The sequence below is a fragment of the Ranitomeya imitator genome, chromosome 1, assembly GCF_032444005.1.
Source record: "Ranitomeya imitator isolate aRanImi1 chromosome 1, aRanImi1.pri, whole genome shotgun sequence".
NCBI lineage: Eukaryota > Metazoa > Chordata > Amphibia > Anura > Dendrobatidae > Ranitomeya > Ranitomeya imitator.
The window spans coordinates 12,934,492-12,954,791 of record NC_091282.1 but is presented as its reverse complement, the minus strand read 5'-3'; the positions used below and the strand labels follow the sequence as shown (position 1 = coordinate 12,954,791).

Below are 20,300 nucleotides of genomic sequence, written 5' to 3'. Positions count from 1 at the left end.
TTTGCTATCCTCGCTCTGTCTAGAATATCGGGCCTCACTTTGCTGAATCTATTTCATTCCTACGTTTGTCTTTTCATCTTGCTAACAGTCATTATATGTGGGGGGCTGCCTATTCCTTTGGGGTATTTCTCTGAGGTAAGTCAGGCTTGTATTTCTATCTTCAGGCTAGTCAGCTCCTCAGGCAGTGCCGAGTTGCATAGGTAGTTGTTAGGCGCAATCCACTGCTGCTTATAGTTGTGTGAGGATAGATCAGGTACTGCAGTCTACAGAGATTCCACGTCTCAGAGCTCGTCCTATTGTTTTTGGTTATTGCCAGATCTCTGTATGTGCGCTGATTACTGCACGCTGTGTTGCCTGATTGCCAGCCATAACAGTACAAGGAGCCACACCAATGATTCCCAATAGAGGGAAAAAAGAAATCCTGACATCATTTTTTTTTCTTAGCTCTGTCTTCAGTCTTTTTTTTCCCCTAGACATTAGAGTGCTTCAGGACACAGCTGTGGACATGGATATTCAGGCTCTGTGCTCCTCAATGGATAATCTCGTTGTAAATGTACAAAAGATTCAAGATACTATTGATCAGAAATCGATGCTAGAACCAAGAATTCCGATTCCTGATTTGTTTTTTGGTGACAGAACTAAGTTCCTGAGCTTCAGAAATAATTGTAAGCTATTTTTGGCCTTGAAACCTCATTCTTCTGGTAATCCTATTCAACAGGTTTTGATTATTATTTCTTTTTTGCGCGGCGACCCACAGGACTGGGCGTTTTCTCTTGCACCAGGAGATTCTGCATTGAGTAATGTTGATGCATTTTTCCTGGCGCTCGGATTGCTTTACGATGAGCCTAATTCAGTGGATCAGGCTGAGAAAAATCTGCTGGCTTTATGCCAGGGTCAGGATGATGTAGAAGTATATTGTCAGAAATTTAGGAAATGGTCAGTACTCACTCTGTGGAATGAATCTGCACTAGCGGCTTTGTTCAGAAAGGGTCTCTCTGAAGCTCTTAAGGATGTAATGGTGGGATTTCCTATGCCTGCTGGTTTGAATGAGTCTATGTCCTTGGCCATTCAGATCGGTCGTCGCTTGCGCGAGCGTAAATCTGTGCACCATCTGGCGGTACTGCCTGAGAGTAAACCTGAGCCTATGCAGTGCGACAGGACTATGACTAAAGTAGAACGGCAAGAACACAGACGTCTGAACAGACTGTGTTTCTATTGTGGTGATTCTACTCATGCTATTTCTAATTGTCCTAAACGCACTAGGCGGTTCGATAGCTCTGCCGTTATTGGTACTGTACAGTCCAAATTCCTTTTGTCCATTACCTTAATGTGCTCTTTGTCATCGTATTCTGTCATGGCGTTTGTGGATTCAGGCGCTGCCCTGAATCTGATGAATTTGGATTATGCTAAACGTTGTGGATTTTTCTTGGAGCCTTTGCGGTGTCCTATTCCGTTGAGAGGAATTGATGCTACACCTTTGGCCAAGAATAAGCCTCAGTACTGGGCCCAGCTGACCATGTGCATGGCTCCTGCACATCAGGAAGTTATTCGCTTTCTGGTACTGCATAATTTGCATGATGTGGTCGTGTTGGGGTTGCCATGGCTACAAACCCATAATCCAGTATTGGATTGGAACTCTATGTCGGTAACCAGCTGGGGTTGTCAGGGAGTACATGGTGATGTTCCATTTTTGTCTATTTCGTCATCCATTCCTTCTGACATCCCAGAGTTCTTGTCGGACTTTCAGGATGTATTTGAAGAGTCCAAGTCTGATGCCCTACCTCCGCATAGGAATTGTGATTGTGCTATCGATTTGATTCCTGGTAGTAAATTCCCTAAGGGTCGTTTATTTAATTTGTCCGTACCTGAACACACCGCTATGCGCAGTTATGTGAAGGAGTCCCTGGAGAAGGGACATATTCGCCCATCGTCGTCACCATTGGGAGCAGGGTTCTTTTTTGTAGCCAAGAAGGATGGTTCGCTAAGACCGTGTATTGATTACCGCCTTCTTAATAAGATCACTGTTAAGTTTCAGTATCCCTTGCCATTGATTTCTGACTTGTTTGCTCGGATTAAGGGGGCTAGTTGGTTTACTAAGATTGATCTTCGTGGTGCGTATAATCTGGTGAGAATCAGGCAGGGAGATGAATGGAAAACGGCATTTAATACGCCCGAGGGTCATTTTGAGTATCTGGTGATGCCGTTCGGACTTGCCAATGCTCCATCTGTTTTTCAGTCTTTTATGCATGACATTTTCCGTGAGTATCTGGATAAATTCTTGATTGTTTACTTGGATGACATTTTGATCTTCTCAGATGATTGGGAGTCTCATGTGAAGCAGGTCAGAATGGTTTTCCAGGTACTGCGTGCTAATTCCTTGTTCGTGAAGGGATCAAAGTGTCTCTTCGGTGTGCAGAAAGTTTCATTTTTGGGGTTCATCTTTTCCCCTTCTACTATCGAGATGGATCCGGTTAAGGTTCAGGCCATCCAGGATTGGACTCAGCCGACATCTCTAAAAAGTCTGCAGAAATTCCTGGGCTTTGCTAATTTTTATCGTCGCTTCATCTGTAATTTTTCTAGCATTGCCAGACCATTGACCGATTTGACGAAGAAGGGTGCTGATTTGGTTAATTGGTCTTCTGCTGCCGTGGAAGCTTTTCAGGAGTTGAAGCGTCGTTTTTGCTGTGCCCCTGTGTTGTGTCAACCTGATGTTTCTCTTCCGTTCCAGGTCGAGGTTGATGCTTCTGAGATTGGTGCAGGGGCGGTTTTGTCACAGAGAGGTTCTGGTTGCTCAGTGTTCAAACCATGTGCTTTCTTTTCCAGGAAATTTTCTGCTGCTGAGCGTAATTATGATGTGGGCAACCGAGAGTTGCTGGCCATGAAGTGGGCATTCGAGGAGTGGCGTCATTGGCTTGACGGTGCTAAGCATCGCGTGGTGGTATTGACTGATCATAAGAACTTGACTTATCTCGAGTCTGCCAAGCGCTTGAATCCTAGACAGGCCCGTTGGTCGTTATTTTTTGCTCGTTTTGATTTTGTGATTTCATACCTTCCGGGCTCTAAAAATGTGAAGGCGGATGCTCTGTCTAGGAGTTTTGTGCCCGACTCTCCGGGGTTATCTGAGCCGGCGAGTATCCTCAAGGAAGGAGTCATTGTGTCTGCCATCTCCCCTGATTTGCGGAGAGTGTTGCAGAAATTTCAGGCTAATAAACCTGATCGTTGTCCGGCCGAGAAACTGTTCGTCCCTGATAGGTGGACTAGTAAAGTTATCTCTGAACTTCATTGTTCGGTGCTGGCCGGTCATCCAGGAATCTTTGGTACCAGGGAGTTGGTTGCTAGATCCTTCTGGTGGCCATCTCTGTCACGGGATGTGCGTGCTTTTGTGCAGTCCTGTGGAATTTGTGCTAGGGCTAAGCCCTGCTGTTCACGTGCCAGTGGGTTGCTTTTGCCCTTGCCGGTCCCGAAGAGGCCTTGGACACATATTTCGATGGATTTCATTTCTGACCTTCCCGTTTCTCAAAAAATGTCGGTCATTTGGGTGGTCTGTGATCGCTTTTCTAAAATGGTCCATCTGGTGCCCTTGGTTAAATTGCCTTCCTCCTCTGATTTGGTGCCTTTGTTCTTCCAGCATGTGGTTCGTTTACATGGCATTCCTGAGAATATTGTTTCTGACAGAGGTTCCCAGTTTGTCTCGAGGTTCTGGCGAGCCTTTTGTGGTAGGATGGGCATTGACCTATCTTTCTCCTCGGCCTTCCATCCTCAGACTAATGGCCAGACCGAACGAACCAATCAGACCTTGGAAACATATCTGAGATGTTTTGTTTCCGCTGACCAGGATGATTGGGTGTCATTTTTGCCGTTGGCTGAGTTCGCCCTTAATAATCGGGCCAGCTCGGCTACCTTGGTCTCTCCATTTTTCTGCAATTCTGGGTTCCATCCTCGTTTCTCTTCAGGACAGGTTGAGTCTTCGGACTGTCCTGGTGTGGATTCTGTGGTGGACAGGTTGCAGCAGATCTGGACTCAGGTAGTGGACAATTTGACCTTGTCCCAGGAGAAGGCTCAGCTTTTCGCTAATCGCAGACGCCGTGTGGGACCCCGACTTCGTGTTGGGGATTTGGTTTGGTTATCTTCTCGTCATATTCCTATGAAGGTTTCCTCTCCTAAATTTAAACCTCGTTTTATTGGTCCGTATAGGATTTCTGAGATTCTCAATCCGGTGTCTTTTCGTCTGACCCTCCCAGACTCCTTTTCCATACATAATGTATTCCATAGGTCGTTGTTGAGGAGATACGTGGCACCTATGGTTCCATCTGTGGAGCCTCCTGCCCCTGTTTTGGTGGAGGGGGAATTGGAGTATATTGTGGAGAAGATTTTGGATTCTCGTGTCTCTAGACGGAAACTCCAGTATCTGGTCAAATGGAAGGGTTATGCTCAGGAAGATAATTCCTGGGTTTTTGCCTCTGATGTCCATGCCCCAGATCTTGTTCGTGCCTTTCATGTGGCTCATCCTGGTCGGCCTGGGGGTTCTGGTGAGGGTTCGGTGACCCCTCCTCAAGGGGGGGGTACTGTTGTGAATTCTGTGGCTGAGTTCACTTCTGTGGTCACAAGTGGTATTGCAGTCTCTGGGCTTCCTGCCTCAGGTGTTTTGGTGAGCTCGTTGGCTGCCTTGCTATTTAGCTCCACCTGAGTCTGTCTTCCTTGCTCCTTGTCAATGTTCCAGTGTTGGATCTGAGCTACTGCATCTTTCCTTGGGCCTGCTGCTCTGCTAGATAAGTGCTTCTAGTTTGTTTTCTGTTTTTTTTCTGTCCAGCTTGCTATTGTCTTTTGCTGGAAGCTCTGAGAAGCAGAGGGGTGCACCGCCGTGCTGTTAGTTCGGCACGGTGGGTCTTTTTGCCCCTTTGCGTGGTTTTCGTTTTAGGGTTTTTTGTAGACTGCATAGTTCTCTTTGCTATCCTCGCTCTGTCTAGAATATCGGGCCTCACTTTGCTGAATCTATTTCATTCCTACGTTTGTCTTTTCATCTTGCTAACAGTCATTATATGTGGGGGGCTGCCTATTCCTTTGGGGTATTTCTCTGAGGTAAGTCAGGCTTGTATTTCTATCTTCAGGCTAGTCAGCTCCTCAGGCAGTGCCGAGTTGCATAGGTAGTTGTTAGGCGCAATCCACTGCTGCTTATAGTTGTGTGAGGATAGATCAGGTACTGCAGTCTACAGAGATTCCACGTCTCAGAGCTCGTCCTATTGTTTTTGGTTATTGCCAGATCTCTGTATGTGCGCTGATTACTGCACGCTGTGTTGCCTGATTGCCAGCCATAACAGGACAGGTAGGACGACTCTACATGTGACATGTGACGTCACTCGTCAGCACCAGGCAGAGGCTGCTACATCACTGAGATCCATAGGACGGGGAGATTCATAACCTGTAACACAAGCTCAGTCATGTATATGGCAGCACGGGACTTGTGGAAGAAAAATACAGACAGAAATGGATGCAAGCAATATTAACACAGGAAAACGAAATCTGTGCCTCCTAAATCATTAAGAGGTGTGAGGGCGGCCCCGTTATTCATCGATGCACCGCCGGACTCTACAGGAGCAGCCGCGCCATCACCGGACGCCGCTGCTGTGATGAGGACAGCGGATAAAGCTTCACTGCACCCGGAGACTCCACACAATATCACACGCCCATTGTCGTATTACGCCGGTCATTATTCCATACCTGTGGAAACATCTCCTGGAATATCCTCCTTCTCGTCACTCACACATGGCTGATCCTCCATCGTCATCGCTTCTTCTTCTGTCTCATCCTCCACTTTAATATTAATCACATCTTCCTCCTGATATATCAGATGTAACAATCAGCACAATCCAAGAAACCACCAAAATCTGTGACCTCTATGACCTTGATCAGAAATGTCCCCCCATATACAGATCCGGTACAGGGCTCAGCACCGTCTACCTGATGATCCTCCGGGATGTTGTGATTCTCCTCCGGACAGTCCTGGGGACACAGAGGACGGGGACATCTCTCTGGTGGATTTCTCGTCATGAATCCATCTGTGGGAGACACACAGTGATGGAATAGATTGTATCATGTGATGATGACATGATGGGAGTAGTAGTAGGTGACCACAGAACAGACATGACAGTCTCCCCTCCTCACCCTGCTGACCGGCCCATATTGCGATCGCCTCTTGTCCTCCATGTATAACCTCAACCTTAATGTCAATCAGATCTTCACCCTAAAAAGAAAAATGTAAGATGAGCTCAGGTCCCATCACTTCATGGTCAGATGTTGTGCAGGCTTCAGTGTCATCTACCTGATGATCCCCCGGGATGTTGTGATTCTCCTCCGGACAGTCCTGGGGATACAGAGGACGGGGACATCTCTCTGGTGGATTTCTCCTCCTGGATACATCTGTGGAGACACAGACTGAATACATCACCTGCCGTGTATCTGTCTATATATGAGACACGTCTCTCAGAACCGGTAATTCTAGGTTTATGTATCAGGGACTAAATTACATTGCTGTGGTCCTCAACACCGGTACCGAGGTCCCAGCACATTGTGGACCCCAAGTATGAAGTGATAATCAGCGAGGACAAAGCCTAATGCTCTGCTCTGCACTCGGAGGATGAGGACCCTGAGGAGGGGGACAGAGGAGACCCTCGTCAGTCAGCTGATGGAGCCGCACTAAGAAACACAACTTCTCCAAGTTTCCTCTCCACCAGGGATGGAACCACAGAGGAGCTGGAGAAAGCTCCACATTTCTATCCAGCGGTTTCTTCTCTTCTAATTCACCGTTATGGAGATTGGGGGAAGGACGGTTACCATTTACCAGTGATTGTTTTCTGAGAGCTCATGATGTCACCATGAGGACACGATCCTCTGAGATCACTAAGAGGAGAGAACCTGCCGTCCTCATATTAATAAACGATTTTCTGCGTTTTTACTGTTTTTTAACCCTTTCACTACCTTTAACGTATAGGTACATTCTGCCAATCGTGACAGCACAGGAGCTATACCCTCGCAATCGCTGGGAGCTCGGCTTACGCGATAGCAGAGACCGTACTATAAATGCCAGGAGCGGTGCCTATACTGCAACATTTAGGAGGCTGGGAGAGGGTGTTCCTTCTCTCTCTTCCGATCGGTGCCACGGCGACCTCAATGCAAGAGCCCGATAGTTGTCATGACAACTTCAGGGTCTGCCAGTGACGGTAGCCTGTTAGACCATGCCAGGAGCACGGCACAAGAGGCTTCTGTCAGGGACGAAGTAAAAAATAAAAAATAAATAAAGGTTTAAAGCATTTTGACAATTAAAAAAAATCCCAAAAATAAATACCAATAAGTAGGTATATTTATGTAAAAACAAAGTACACAAATTTGGTATCTCTGCACCCAGAATGTACTGACCTATAAAACTGTCGCACCAGTGAACAGCATAAAAAAAATAAATAAATTGACATAAAAAAAAAAAAAACTATGCTCTCATCATCTTGCTTAAGAAAACGTAGGATAAAACAGGATAAAAAAAAATGAATGTAAATAAAAATGGTACCACTGAAAACGGCATCTTGTCCCACAAAAAACGAGCCGCCAAACAGCTCCATCAGCGGAAAAATAAGAAAGTTATAGCTCTCAGAATAAAGCGATGCAAAATAATTAATTTGTCTATAAAATAGTTTTTATTGTGTAAAAGCGCCAAAACATAAAAAAACATAAATGTGGTATCGCTGTAATCGTATTGACCCGAAGAATAAATCTGCCTTATCAATTTTACCACACGGTTAATGGCATAAAAAAAAACAAAAAAAAAACAATTCCTGAATTGCTATTTTTTGATCATTCTGCCTCCCAAAAATCAGAATAGAAAGAGATCAAAAAATGTCACGTGACCGAAAATGGAACCAATAAAAATGTAAACTCATCATGCAAAAAACAATCCCTCTAATGACTCAGTCAGCAGAAATATGACTCAAAATATGGTAATGCAAATTTTTATTTTTTTTTTAAACCAAAATACTTTTTTTAGTGTGTGGTAGCAGCCAAGCATAAAAACCTGATAAAAATCTGGTATTGCTGTAATCGTACCGACCCGAAGGATAAAGTCCTTTAATCACTTATAATGCACAAGGAAAGTCATAAAAATGAAATAAAACCAATTCTTCACATGCTGTTGATTTGCTCATCCTGACTCCTAAAGATCGCAGTAAGGCTCGGCTCACATTTATCCTGTGCTCTACGCTGAGCGCTTACACCAGAGTTTCCGTGTAAATCTCTGAAACACGGGATTCAGACTAAACCTCAGGCAGAAGATTCCATTTAATGAGGCAGATGGAGGCACTGTGAACACCATAGGACCTGTGATCCGGTGGTGTCTGTCTTTTTAGGATTGCATAAAAGTGCTGTCTGTCACAGTTTTGTATACGTCACAAAAGAAAGACATTGCTGAACAGAGACCAGATGGAGTCCAGAGTAACACTGCTGCCTCATTATAGTGAATGGATCCCTCGGGGGTTTCATCTGAATCACATCACTCAGAGATTTACCGTATATACTCGAGTATAAGCCGAGAATTTCAGCCCATCTTTTTAGGCTGAGAGGGGCACCCCTCTCGGCTTATACTCGATCATTCCCAGGGGTCGGCAGGGGAGGGGGAGCGCCAGCTGTCTAATCATACTCACCTGCTCCTGGCCCGGTCCCTGGTTCTCCGGACGCCGGCAGCTTCTTCCAGCGTTGAGCGGTCACATGGTACCGCTCATTACAGTAATGAATATGGACCCGACTCTACTCCCATAGGGGTGGAGCCGCATATTCATTACTGTAATGAGCAGTACCATGTGACCGCTCAACACAGGAAGAAGATGCCGGCGCCCAGAGAACCAGGGACGTGCAGGGACCGCGCCAGGAGCAGGTGAGTATAATGGGGGCATTGCGCGATATTAACCTGTCCACGTTCCATCGCCGCTCCGTTTTCCGCATCCTCTGCAGTGACGCTCAGGTCAGAGAGCGCGCTGACGCGATTAGTGTGCACAACGCCCTCTGCCTGAACAGTCAGTACAGAAGACGCAGCGGCGCCTGGCGGTGGAACGGGAAAAAACGGGGAAAGGTGACTATAGCAAGTGCCGGGGGCCTGAGCGACAAGAGGTATGTGATTTAATTTTTTAATCGCTGCAACAGCATATGGGGCAAATATCTCTATGGAGCATGTTATGGGGCCATAATCAGCATTTGTGGAGCATTATATGGGGCAAATGTGTCTATGGAGCATCTTATGGGGTCATAATCAATATTTGTGCAGCATTATATGGGGCATAGTTTACTATGGAGCATCTTATGGGGCCCATTATGAACTGTATGGAGCATTATATGGGGCTCCTGATTCAATATGGATATTCAAAACACTTAAAGGGAACCTGTCACCCCGGTTTTTCAGTACGAGATAAAAATACTGTTAAATAGGGCCTGAGCTGTGCGTTACTATAGTGTATTTTGTGTATCCTGATTCCACCCCTAAGCTGCCGAAATAACTTACCAAAGTCGCCGTTTTCGCCTGTCAATCAGGCTGGTCAGGTCAGATGGGCGTGGCGACATCGCTGGTTCTTCCCCCAGATCTTGCATATATTTCCGTTGGTGGCGTAGTGGTTTGCGCATGCCCATGTTCTGAATCCACTGGGCAGGAGAAGAAAAAACGCGCGATCGGCGCTATTTCCCTGGCCATTTTCCTGAAGCCCCGGGCAGCAGAGGACTCCATATGCACACGCGCGGCCTTAGGAAGATGGCCGCCCCCACAGATCACCAGGGAAATAGTGCCGATCGCGCGTTTTTACTTCTCCTGCCCAGTGGATTCAGAAGATGGGCATGCACAAACCACTACGCCACCAACGGAAATATATGCAAGATCTGAGGGAAGAACCAGCGATGTCGCCACGCCCATCTGACCAGCCTGATTGACAGGCGAAAACGGCGACTTTGGTAAGTTATTTCGGCAGCTTAGGGGTGGAATCAGGGTACACAAAATACACTATAGTAACGCACAGCTCAGGCCATATTTAACAGTATTTTTATCTCGTACTGAAAAACCGGGGTGACAGGTTTCCTTTAACCTACTGATGTCTCAATTAATTTTACTTTTATTGGTATCTGGTTTTATTTTTGAAATTTTCCAGTAGCTGCTGCATTTTCCACCCTAGGCTTATACTCGAGTCATTAGGTTTTCCCAGTTTTTTGTGGCAAAATTAGGGGGGTCGGCCAATACTCGGGTTGGCTTATACTCGAGTATATATGGTAGATGGAAATCCCAAAGTAAGTGCTCAGAGTAGAGTGACGTATAAATGCGATCATAAACGTTATGCAAAATGTTCTCAATCCACAAAAAAAGCAAATCCCCACTGAGGTTTGTCATCTGTTAACAGAAATATAGGGGGCTTCCATGTTACTGGTACTGGTAGTACAAAGGCTCTGGAAAAGCGAAATCCCCCCCCCCCCCCCTCCCAAAAATAAATAAATAATAATCCATCCAACTCTGTTCGTTGAATCCTAATGTCCCCTCTCTACTGAGCCCCTGTGTACCTAAATCACATTTAACTTCCACGTGTTTGACATCTGCAGCAATGAGAGCCTGCCTAGTTAACAGGGTCCATATCTCCAGAAGGAGCTGGGCGCAATGAACGGGCACTACAAGGGCAAAGTTGTAATTCTCACTCAGCAACATCCTTTGTTGCTTGTTTCTGGAAAACACCCATGGAGTCAAAATCATCACTACACCTGTAGATGAATTCCCAGAGGGCTGCAATTTACAAAATTGAATCACTTGAAGGGGGTTTCTGCTCTTCTGACTCTTAAGGGCTCCCCCCCTCACCCCCCGAGTCTCTCTGTATGGCTATGGTAGTGTTCACATTTGCGTTGTTGGGCGCAGCGTCGTCAACGCAACCAACAACGCAATACACAATGCTGCGTTTTTTGACGCATGCGTTGACATAAACTAGTAATGTTCCTGAGTTTTGGCGCAGGGAAAATGCTACAAGTAGCGTCCTCCGCGCCCTGTCTGGTGCGTCAAACTGACGCATGCGTTGTAAAACGCAATACAACGCATACCGGTGCATGTCCATGCGCCCCCCATGTTAAAGATAGGGGCACATGACGCATGCGTCGGTATGCGTCGACGACGCTGCGCCCAACAGCGCAAATGTGACTTAGCAGTACTGCACAATATGGGGTATTTATACTTTTAGCAGAATTAGTGACACATTTTAGTGCCAATTTTATCCATTTTCCCTTGTGAAAATGTAAAATCTGGGGCTAATACAATTTTTTTTCCGTATAAAAATGTAATAATTTTTTCTTCAGTGCCCAATTGTATACAATTCTGCGACACACCCATGGTGTCAATATGGCCACTGCATGGGGGGGGGAAGGTCTGCTATTCTGGCACCTCAGGGCTCTGCTACTATGATATTGCACCCTCAAACCAGTGCGGCAAACTCCGAGTTCCAATATGGCGCCTCTTCCCTTCTAAACTTTGCACTGAGCCTCAAAAGTATCAAGAACCCTGCTGCAGACTTACAGCAGAAGTCTGTGCACGAGATACAGAAGGACAGGGTGGTGAGAGGGGAGCACTGCGGTGAGTCTACCTGCCGGAGCGCAGGTCCTGAAACACGTGACCACCGGGGGAGGGGCCGGAGGCGGAGCCAGGCGCCGAGTAGCGGCGGTGACCGGCGAAACCAGAGAGTAGTCTGAACGTGCCGAAGTCAAGCCAGGAGATCAATGAAGTACCGAAGAGTGAGACACAGAGTGGTCAGGACGTAGCAAAAGGTCAGGTAGCCGGAGATAGCAGTGCAGTACAAACGGGGCAGATAGGAGGTTAGTAAGAGTACCAAGCCGAAGGTCAGAGCCAGAAACAGACAGTAAGCAAAGCAATGCACAGAACGAGAACACGGACCGGATCATACACGAGAAGGCAAAGGGACTACACAGTATGCAAGCACACCAGGGGGTCAAACACACAGCCAGAACAGATGTATCACTGACAGGGACCCCCAAACGAAGGCGGGTAAATATAGCCCTCCCCAAACCAAAAGGAGGCCATACAAAATTAACCCTGAGAGGACAGAGAAGGAACCCTGTCCAGAATCATGACAAAAAAGAAGTTATTGACCACATATAGGGCATTGGTGTACTCAGGAGGAATTGTATAAGAAATTGTACCATAAATCTTCTCCTATTTTCCCTTTTGAAAATTGAAAACTTGCGGCCAAAACATTTTTTGACTCAGCCTGCTGTACAATTCTTTGAATAAACAGAGGGTTAAGAATACTGACAACATCCCTAGATGAATTCCTTAAGAGGTGTAAGCTCCATAATTGAGAAGCTTGTGGGGGTTTCTGCTATCTTGGCATGTCAGGGGCTCTTCAAATGTGACATGGCATCTGCAATACCGTGGGTAAAGACATTTTTCAGACCACTTTAAATTTTTCACTCTTTGTTTCATTGCAGTCATTTGGTAAATTTAAAAAAGTTCATATTTTTTCTCATTAATGTTCACTCTGCCCCCTATCTTGACCGGAAAAAAAACAGAAATGTAGTAATTTTTGCAAATTTATTAAAAAAGAAAAACTGAAATATCACATTCAGACTAGTGGTGAGCAAGTATACTCGTTGCTTGGGTTTTCCTCAGCACGCTCGGGTGACCTCCGAGTATTTATGACTGCTCAGAGATTTAGTTTTCATCGGGGCAGCTGAATGATTTACAGCTACTAGCCAGGCTGAGTACATGTGGGGGTTGCCTGGTTGCTAGAGAATCCCCTCATGTAATCAAGCAGGCTAGTAGCTGTAAATCATTCAGCTGTGGTGATGAAAACTAAGTCTACGAACACTAAAAAAATACTCGGAGGTCACCCGAGCGTGTTCGGGAAAACCCAAGCAACGAGTACACTCGTTCATCACTAATTCAGACCCTTTGCTCAGACACTCATATTTAAGTCACATGCTGTCCATTTCCTTGTGATCCTCCTTGAGATGGTTCTACGCCTTCATTGGAGTGCAGCTGTGTTTAATTAAACTGATAAGACTTGATTTGGAGGCGCACACCTGTCTATATAAGACCTCACAGCTCACAATGCATGTCAGACCAAAGGAGAATCATGAGGCCAAAGGAACTGGCCAAGGAGCTCAGAGACAGAATTGTGGCAAGGCACAGGTCTGGCCAAGGTTACAAAAGAATTTCTGCAGGACTCAAGGTTCCTAAGAGCACAGTGGCCTCCATAATCCTTAAATGGAAGAAGTTTGGGACCACCAGAAGTCTTCCTAGACCTGGCTGTCCAGCCAAACTGAGCAATCGGAGGAGAAGAGCCTTGGTGAGAGGTAAAGAAGAATCCCCAAGATCACTGTGGCTGAGCTCCAGAGATGGGAGAAAGTTCCACAAAGACAACTATCACTGCAGCCTCCACCAGTCCGGCATTTATGGCAGAGTGGCCCAACGGAAGCCTCTCCTCAGTGCAAGACATATGAAAGCCGCATAGAGTTTGCTAAAAAACACATGAAGGACTCCCAGACTAACATAGTAACATAGTTAGTAAGGCCGAAAAAAGACATTTGTCCATCCAGTTCAGCCTATATTCCATCATAATAAATCCCCAGATCTACGTCCTTCTACAGAACCTAATAATTGTATGATACAATATTGTTCTGCTCCAGGAAGACATCCAGGCCTCTCTTGAACCCCTCGACTGAGTTCGCCATCACCACCTCCTCAGGCAAGCAATTCCAGATTCTCACTGCCCTAACAGTAAAGAATCCTCTTCTATGTTGGTGGAAAAACCTTCTCTCCTCCAGACGCAAAGCATGCCCCCTTGTGCCCGTCACCTTCCTTGGTATAAACAGATCCTCAGAGAGATATTTGTATTGTCCCCTTATATACTTATACATGGTTATTAGATCGCCCCTCAGTCGTCTTTTTTCTAGACTAAATAATCCTAATTTCGCTAATCTATCTGGGTATTGTAGTTCTCCCATCCCCTTTATTAATTTTGTTGCCCTCCTTTGTACTCTCTCTAGTTCCATTATATCCTTCCTGAGCACCGGTGCCCAAAACTGGACACAGTACTCCATGTGCGGTCTAACTAGGGATTTGTACAGAGGCAGTATAATGCTCTCATCATGTGTATCCAGACCTCTTTTAATGCACCCCATGATCCTGTTTGCCTTGGCAGCTGCTGCCTGGCACTGGCTGCTCCAGGTAAGTTTATCATTAACTAGGATCCCCAAGTCCTTCTCCCTGTCAGATTTACCCAGTGGTTTCCCATTCAGTGTGTAATGGTGACATTGATTCCTTCTTCCCATGTGTATAACCTTACATTTATCATTGTTAAACCTCATCTGCCACCTTTCAGCCCAAGTTTCCAACTTATCCAGATCCATCTGTAGCAGAATACTATCTTCTCTTGTATTAACTGCTTTACATAGTTTTGTATCATCTGCAAATATCGATATTTTACTGTGTAAACCTTCTACCAGATCATTAATGAATATGTTGAAGAGAACAGGTCCCAATACTGACCCCTGCGGTACCCCACTGGTCACAGCGACCCAGTTAGAGACTATACCATTTATAACCACCCTCTGCTTTCTATCACTAAGCCAGTTACTAACCCATTTACACACATTTTCCCCCAGACCAAGCATTCTCATTTTGTGTACCAACCTCTTGTGCGGCACGGTATCAAACGCTTTGGAAAAATCGAGATATACCACGTCCAATGACTCACCGTGGTCCAGCCTATAGCTTACCTCTTCATAAAAACTGATTAGATTGGTTTGACAGGAGCGATTTCTCATAAACCCATGCTGATATGGAGTTAAACAGTTATTCTCATTGAGATAATCCAGAATAACATCCCTCAGAAACCCTTCAAATATTTTACCAACAATAGAGGTTAGACTTACTGGCCTATAATTTCCAGGTTCACTTTTAGAGCCCTTTTTGAATATTGGCACCACATTTGCTATGCGCCAATCTTGCGGAACAGACCCTGTCGCTATAGAGTCCCTAAAAATAAGAAATAATGGTTTATCTATTACATTACTTAGTTCTCTTAGTACTCGTGGGTGTATGCCATCCGGACCCGGAGATTTATCTATTTTAATCTTATTTAGCCGGTTTCGCACCTCTTCTTGGGTTAGATTGGTGACCCTTAATATAGGGTTTTCATTGTTTCTTGGGATTTCACCTAGCATTTCATTTTCCACCGTGAATACCGTGGAGAAGAAGGTGTTTAATATGTTAGCTTTTTCCTCGTCATCTACAACCATTCTTTCCTCACTATTTTTTAAGGGGCCTACATTTTCAGTTTTTATTCTTTTACTATTGATATAGTTGAAGAACAGTTTGGGATTAGTTTTACTCTCCTTAGCAATGTGCTTCTCTGTTTCCTTTTTGGCAGCTTTAATTAGTTTTTTAGATAAAGTATTTTTCTCCCTATAGTTTTTTAGAGCTTCAATGGTGCCATCCTGCTTTAGTAGTGCAAATGCTTTCTTTTTACTGTTAATTGCCTGTCTTACTTCTTTGTTTAGCCACATTGGGTTTTTCCTATTTCTAGTCCTTTTATTCCCACAAGGTATAAACCGCTTGCAGTGCCTATTTAGGATGTTCTTAAACATTTCCCATTTATTATCTGTATTCTTATTTCTGAGGATATTGTCCCAGTCTACCAGATTAAGGGCATCTCTAAGCTGGTCAAACTTTGCCTTCCTAAAGTTCAGTGTTTTTGTGACTCCCTGACAAGTCCCCCTAGTGAAAGACAGGTGAAACTGTACAATATTGTGGTCGCTATTTCCTAGATGCCCGACCACCTGCAGATTTGTTATTCTGTCAGGTCTATTAGATAGTATTAGGTCTAAAAGTGCTGCTCCTCTGGTTGGATTCTGCACCAATTGTGAAAGATAATTTTTCTTGGTTATTAGCAGAAACCTGTTGCCTTTATGGGTTTCACAGGTTTCTGTTTCCCAGTTAATATCCGGGTAGTTAAAGTCCCCCATAACCAGGACCTCATTATGGGTTGCAGCTTCATCTATCTGCTTTAGAAGTAGACTTTCCATGGTTTCTGTTATATTTGGGGGTTTGTAACAGACCCCAATGAGAATTTTGTTACCATTTTTCCCTCCATGAATTTCGACCCATATGGACTCGACATCCTCATTTCCTTCGCTAATATCCTCCCTTAAAGTGGACTTTAGACAAGACTTTACATAGAGACAAACCCCTCCTCCTCTCCGATTTTTACGATCCTTTCTAAACAGACTGTAACCCTGTAAGTTAACTGCCCAGTCATAGCTTTCATCTAACCATGTCTCGGTTATTCCCACTATGTCAAAGTTACCTGTAGATATTTCTGCTTCTAGTTCTTCCATCTTGTTTGTCAGGCTTCTGGCGTTTGCGAGCATGCAGTTTAGAGGATTTTGTTTTGTTCCAATCTCCTCGCTGTGGATTGTTTTAGAAATGTTCTTACCTCCCTTCTGAGTATGTTTTCCTGGATCTTCTTTGTTCAAGTCTAATGTTTTTCTTCCCGTCCCCTCTTCTTCTAGTTTAACGCCCTCCTGATGAGTGTAGCGAGTCTTCTGGCGAATGTGTGTTTCCCAGGTTTGTTGAGGTGTAGTCCGTCTCTGGCGAGGAGTCCATCGTACAAGTAATTCACACCGTGGTCCAGGAATCCGAATCCTTGTTGTCTGCACCATCGTCTTAGCCAGTTGTTTGCATCAAGGATCCTGTTCCATCTCCTGGTGCCATGCCCGTCTACTGGAAGGATAGAAGAAAAAACTACCTGTGCATCCAGTTCCTTTACTTTCTTCCCCAACTCTTCAAAGTCTTTGCAGATTGTCGGTAGGTCCTTCCTTGCCGTGTCATTGGTGCCAACATGTATCAGAAGAAATGGGTGGACGTCCTTGGAGTTGAAGAGCTTTGGTATCCTATCGGTCACATCCTTGATCATCGCACCTGGAAGGCAGCATACTTCTCTTGCAGTTATGTCCGGTCTGCAGATGGCTGCTTCTGTGCCTCTCAGTAGTGAGTATTAGTCACTCACTAGTCATTAGTGAGTATAGTCAGTAGTGACTATGAGAAATAAGATTCTCTGGTCTGATGAGATGAAGAGAGACCTTTTTGGTGATAATTCTAAGCGGTATGTGTGGAGAAAACCAGGCAGTGCTCATCACCTGCCCAATACAATCCCAACAGTGAAACATGGTGGTGGCAGCATCATGCTATGGGGATGTTTTTTAGCTGCAGGGAAAGGACGACTGGTTGCCATTGAAGGAAACATGAATGTGGCCAAGTACAGAGATATCCTGGTTGAAAACCTCTTCCAGAGAGCTCTGGACCTCAGACTTTGCTTGCTGCATCATTCCCAAGAAGACTCATGGCTGTACTGGCTCAAAAGGGCTTCTACTCAATACTGAGCAAAGGGGCTGAAGACTTATGACCATGTGATATTTCAGTTTTTCTTTTTTTTTTTTTTGCAAAAAAATTCTACATTTCTGTTTTTTTCAGTCAAGATGGAGTGCAGAGTGTACATTAATGAGAAAAAATGAACTTTTTTGAATTTACCAATTGAATGGTGGAGTGCAATTTTGGGGGGTATATACAGCGGGTACGGAAAGTATTCATACCCCTTTACATTTTTACCTCCTGCACTGTTACGCGGTCATCGCCGGGACACTTGCAAGTGTGGCTTCTCAGTGAGCAAGGAGTTTGTATGTTCTCCCCGTGTTTATGTGGGTTATCTCCGGTTTCCTCCCACATCCCAAAAACATACTGAAAGGGAATTTAGATTGTGAGCCCCATCAGGGACAGCGATGACAATCTGTGCAAACTGTAAAGCGCTGCGGAATATGTTAGTGCTATATAAAAATAAAGATTATTATTATTATTATCTGCTGTTGTGCAGCTGCACCTGCTCCTCTGGTGACTCCATTATACCTTGCGGGGATTATGGGTATGGAAGCACTTGGTCTTGTCCTAACCTGCTTTTACACCTTAGGCCACTCCCCCAATCCGGTACCACAGGACATCCGGGTCAGCAGGACCTTCATGTGGTCTGCCAGGTGCTTCCTCCACTGGGGTCTGCAGGCCATGCACCATGCCCCCACAACCCGTGCTCCCCAGCCAAGCCCACCGCTGGTGACTCCGCGGTCATCCATGTCACGCAGGCCCGAATGCCACACCCCACCCGCCAGGAACGTGCCCACCCACAGCCCAAGGAATCAGAAGCCGCACACCACCATCAGCCCCAGGGCATACTTCCCCGCACCTGCCGACCACGACCGAGCAGTTAAGGCTATGTGCACACGTTGCGTATTTTGCTGCGGATCCGCAGCTGTGGGTCCACAGCAGTTTCCCATGAGTTTACAGTACAATGTAAGCCTATGGAAAACAGAAAACGCTGTGCCCATGCTGCGGAAAAAAAACGCGCGGAAACGCAGCGGTTTACATTCCACAGAATGTCAATTCTTTGTGCGGATTCCGCTGCGGTTTACACCTGCTCCATAATAGGAATCCGCAGGTGTAAAACCGCAGTGGAATCTGCACAAAATCTGCATAAAAACCGCGGTAAATCCGCAGGTAAAACGCAGTGCCTTTTATCTGCGGATTTCTAAAATCCACTGCGGAAAAATCCGCAGAGGTCATTCTACGTGTGCACATACCCTAATCCTACCCGGATACCGCTCTCCTGCTCCGCTCACTACCGTGCAGTCCCCCTGGGCCAACTGATGCGGGAGAGAGGTGCCGACCTTTCATGTCTGTAGGTTTCTTGTCCTTGAAGGGCGGATCCGCTCTCTCGTGGTGCGGTCAAGGGAGAACGAATAAAGTAAAGTTCTCATATTTTCCCCTCCACATTGCTTTCATTCATGTGAAGCTCCTAAAAGGTTAATAAACTGTGGTTTTGAGCACATTGAGGGTTGCATTTTTTTTAATTATAATTATGTCACTTTTGGATATTTTCTGTCACATAGGCCCCACAAATTCACTTCAAATGGGATATGGCCCCTAAAAATATTGGGTTTTGTAAATTTTGTTGGAAAAATGAGGAATTGCTGATAGAAAAATATTTAGAATTGAGAGTCCTCAGTGGTTGATGCTTTTTAATGGCTATTCGAATTCTAAATATTTTCCTATCTACTGGATAACAAGGTACCAAGATATTTATCTTTCCTGTATCGAATTGCTGATAAACTTTTAACCCTTCTTACTTACTATAAAAAAAAAATTACGTTTCAAAAATGATCAACACCCCCCCCATAAACTTACATTGTCAAGCAAAACGGTAACAATGTTTTGAACTTTTGACTTTCAGGCTCCATTTCTCATCATCCATTACTGCTGAACGTGAGACTGCCATCAATGCAGCGATATGACCAGAATCTGCATAACTAATCATATGCTAAATAGCTGCAAGTCACATTTATGTATGAGAAAGCCAAGATGATTGTCTAGAACATGATGGCGGTGTCACATTCGAAGCTGTAATGGATGCTGAGCGACAGTCAGAAGGTCAGAACATTGTTTCCCTTTTGCTCGTCAGTAGAAGTTCATGGGACGTGTAGATCATTTTTTTTAACGTAATTTTTTTTTTGTTAAAGTAAGAAGGTTTAAAAGTTTATCTGCAATTTCTCATTGTTACAACAAAATGAATACACTCTGATCAGTAAACTGACGGGAACACTGCGGCCGTGGGAAACGCAAGTGTAGAAAAGACAAAGAGCGGCGAAAACTAAGCAAGAATGCTCAGAACACAATACAACTGGGGTTGGGGGGCATGGGAGGCGCACATGTAGAAGGCGCTAAAAAAAACAAGGGCACCAAAAATACAATTGGGGAAAGGAGGATATGGACTGTTGGGATTGAGGGAAATGGTAGTGATGGGGGATTGGGGGAAATGGTAGTGATGGGATTGGGGGAATAGGTAGTGATGGGATTGGGGGAATTGGTAGTGATGGGATTGGGGGAATTGGTAGTGATGGGATTGGAGGAATAGGTAGTGATGGGATTGGGGGAATTGGTAGTGCTGGGATTGGGGGAATAGGTAGTGATGGGGGTTTGGGGGAATAGGTAGTGATGGGATTGGGGGAATTGGTAGTGATGGGATTGGGGGAATTGGTAGTGATGGGATTGGGGGAATTGGTAGACATGGGATTGGGGGAATAGGTAGTGATGGGGGATTGGGGGAATAGGTAGTGATGGGATTGGGGGAATTGGTAGTGATGGGATTGGGGGAATTGGTAGTGATGGGATTGGGGGAATTGGTAGA

General features: G+C 45.2%; 1 pseudogene; it reads right to left on the bottom strand.

Annotated features, from left to right (window-relative positions):
- Positions 1-20,300, bottom strand: part of LOC138658290 (zinc finger protein 850-like) — a 242,457-nt pseudogene that overhangs the window by 48,539 nt on the left and 173,618 nt on the right.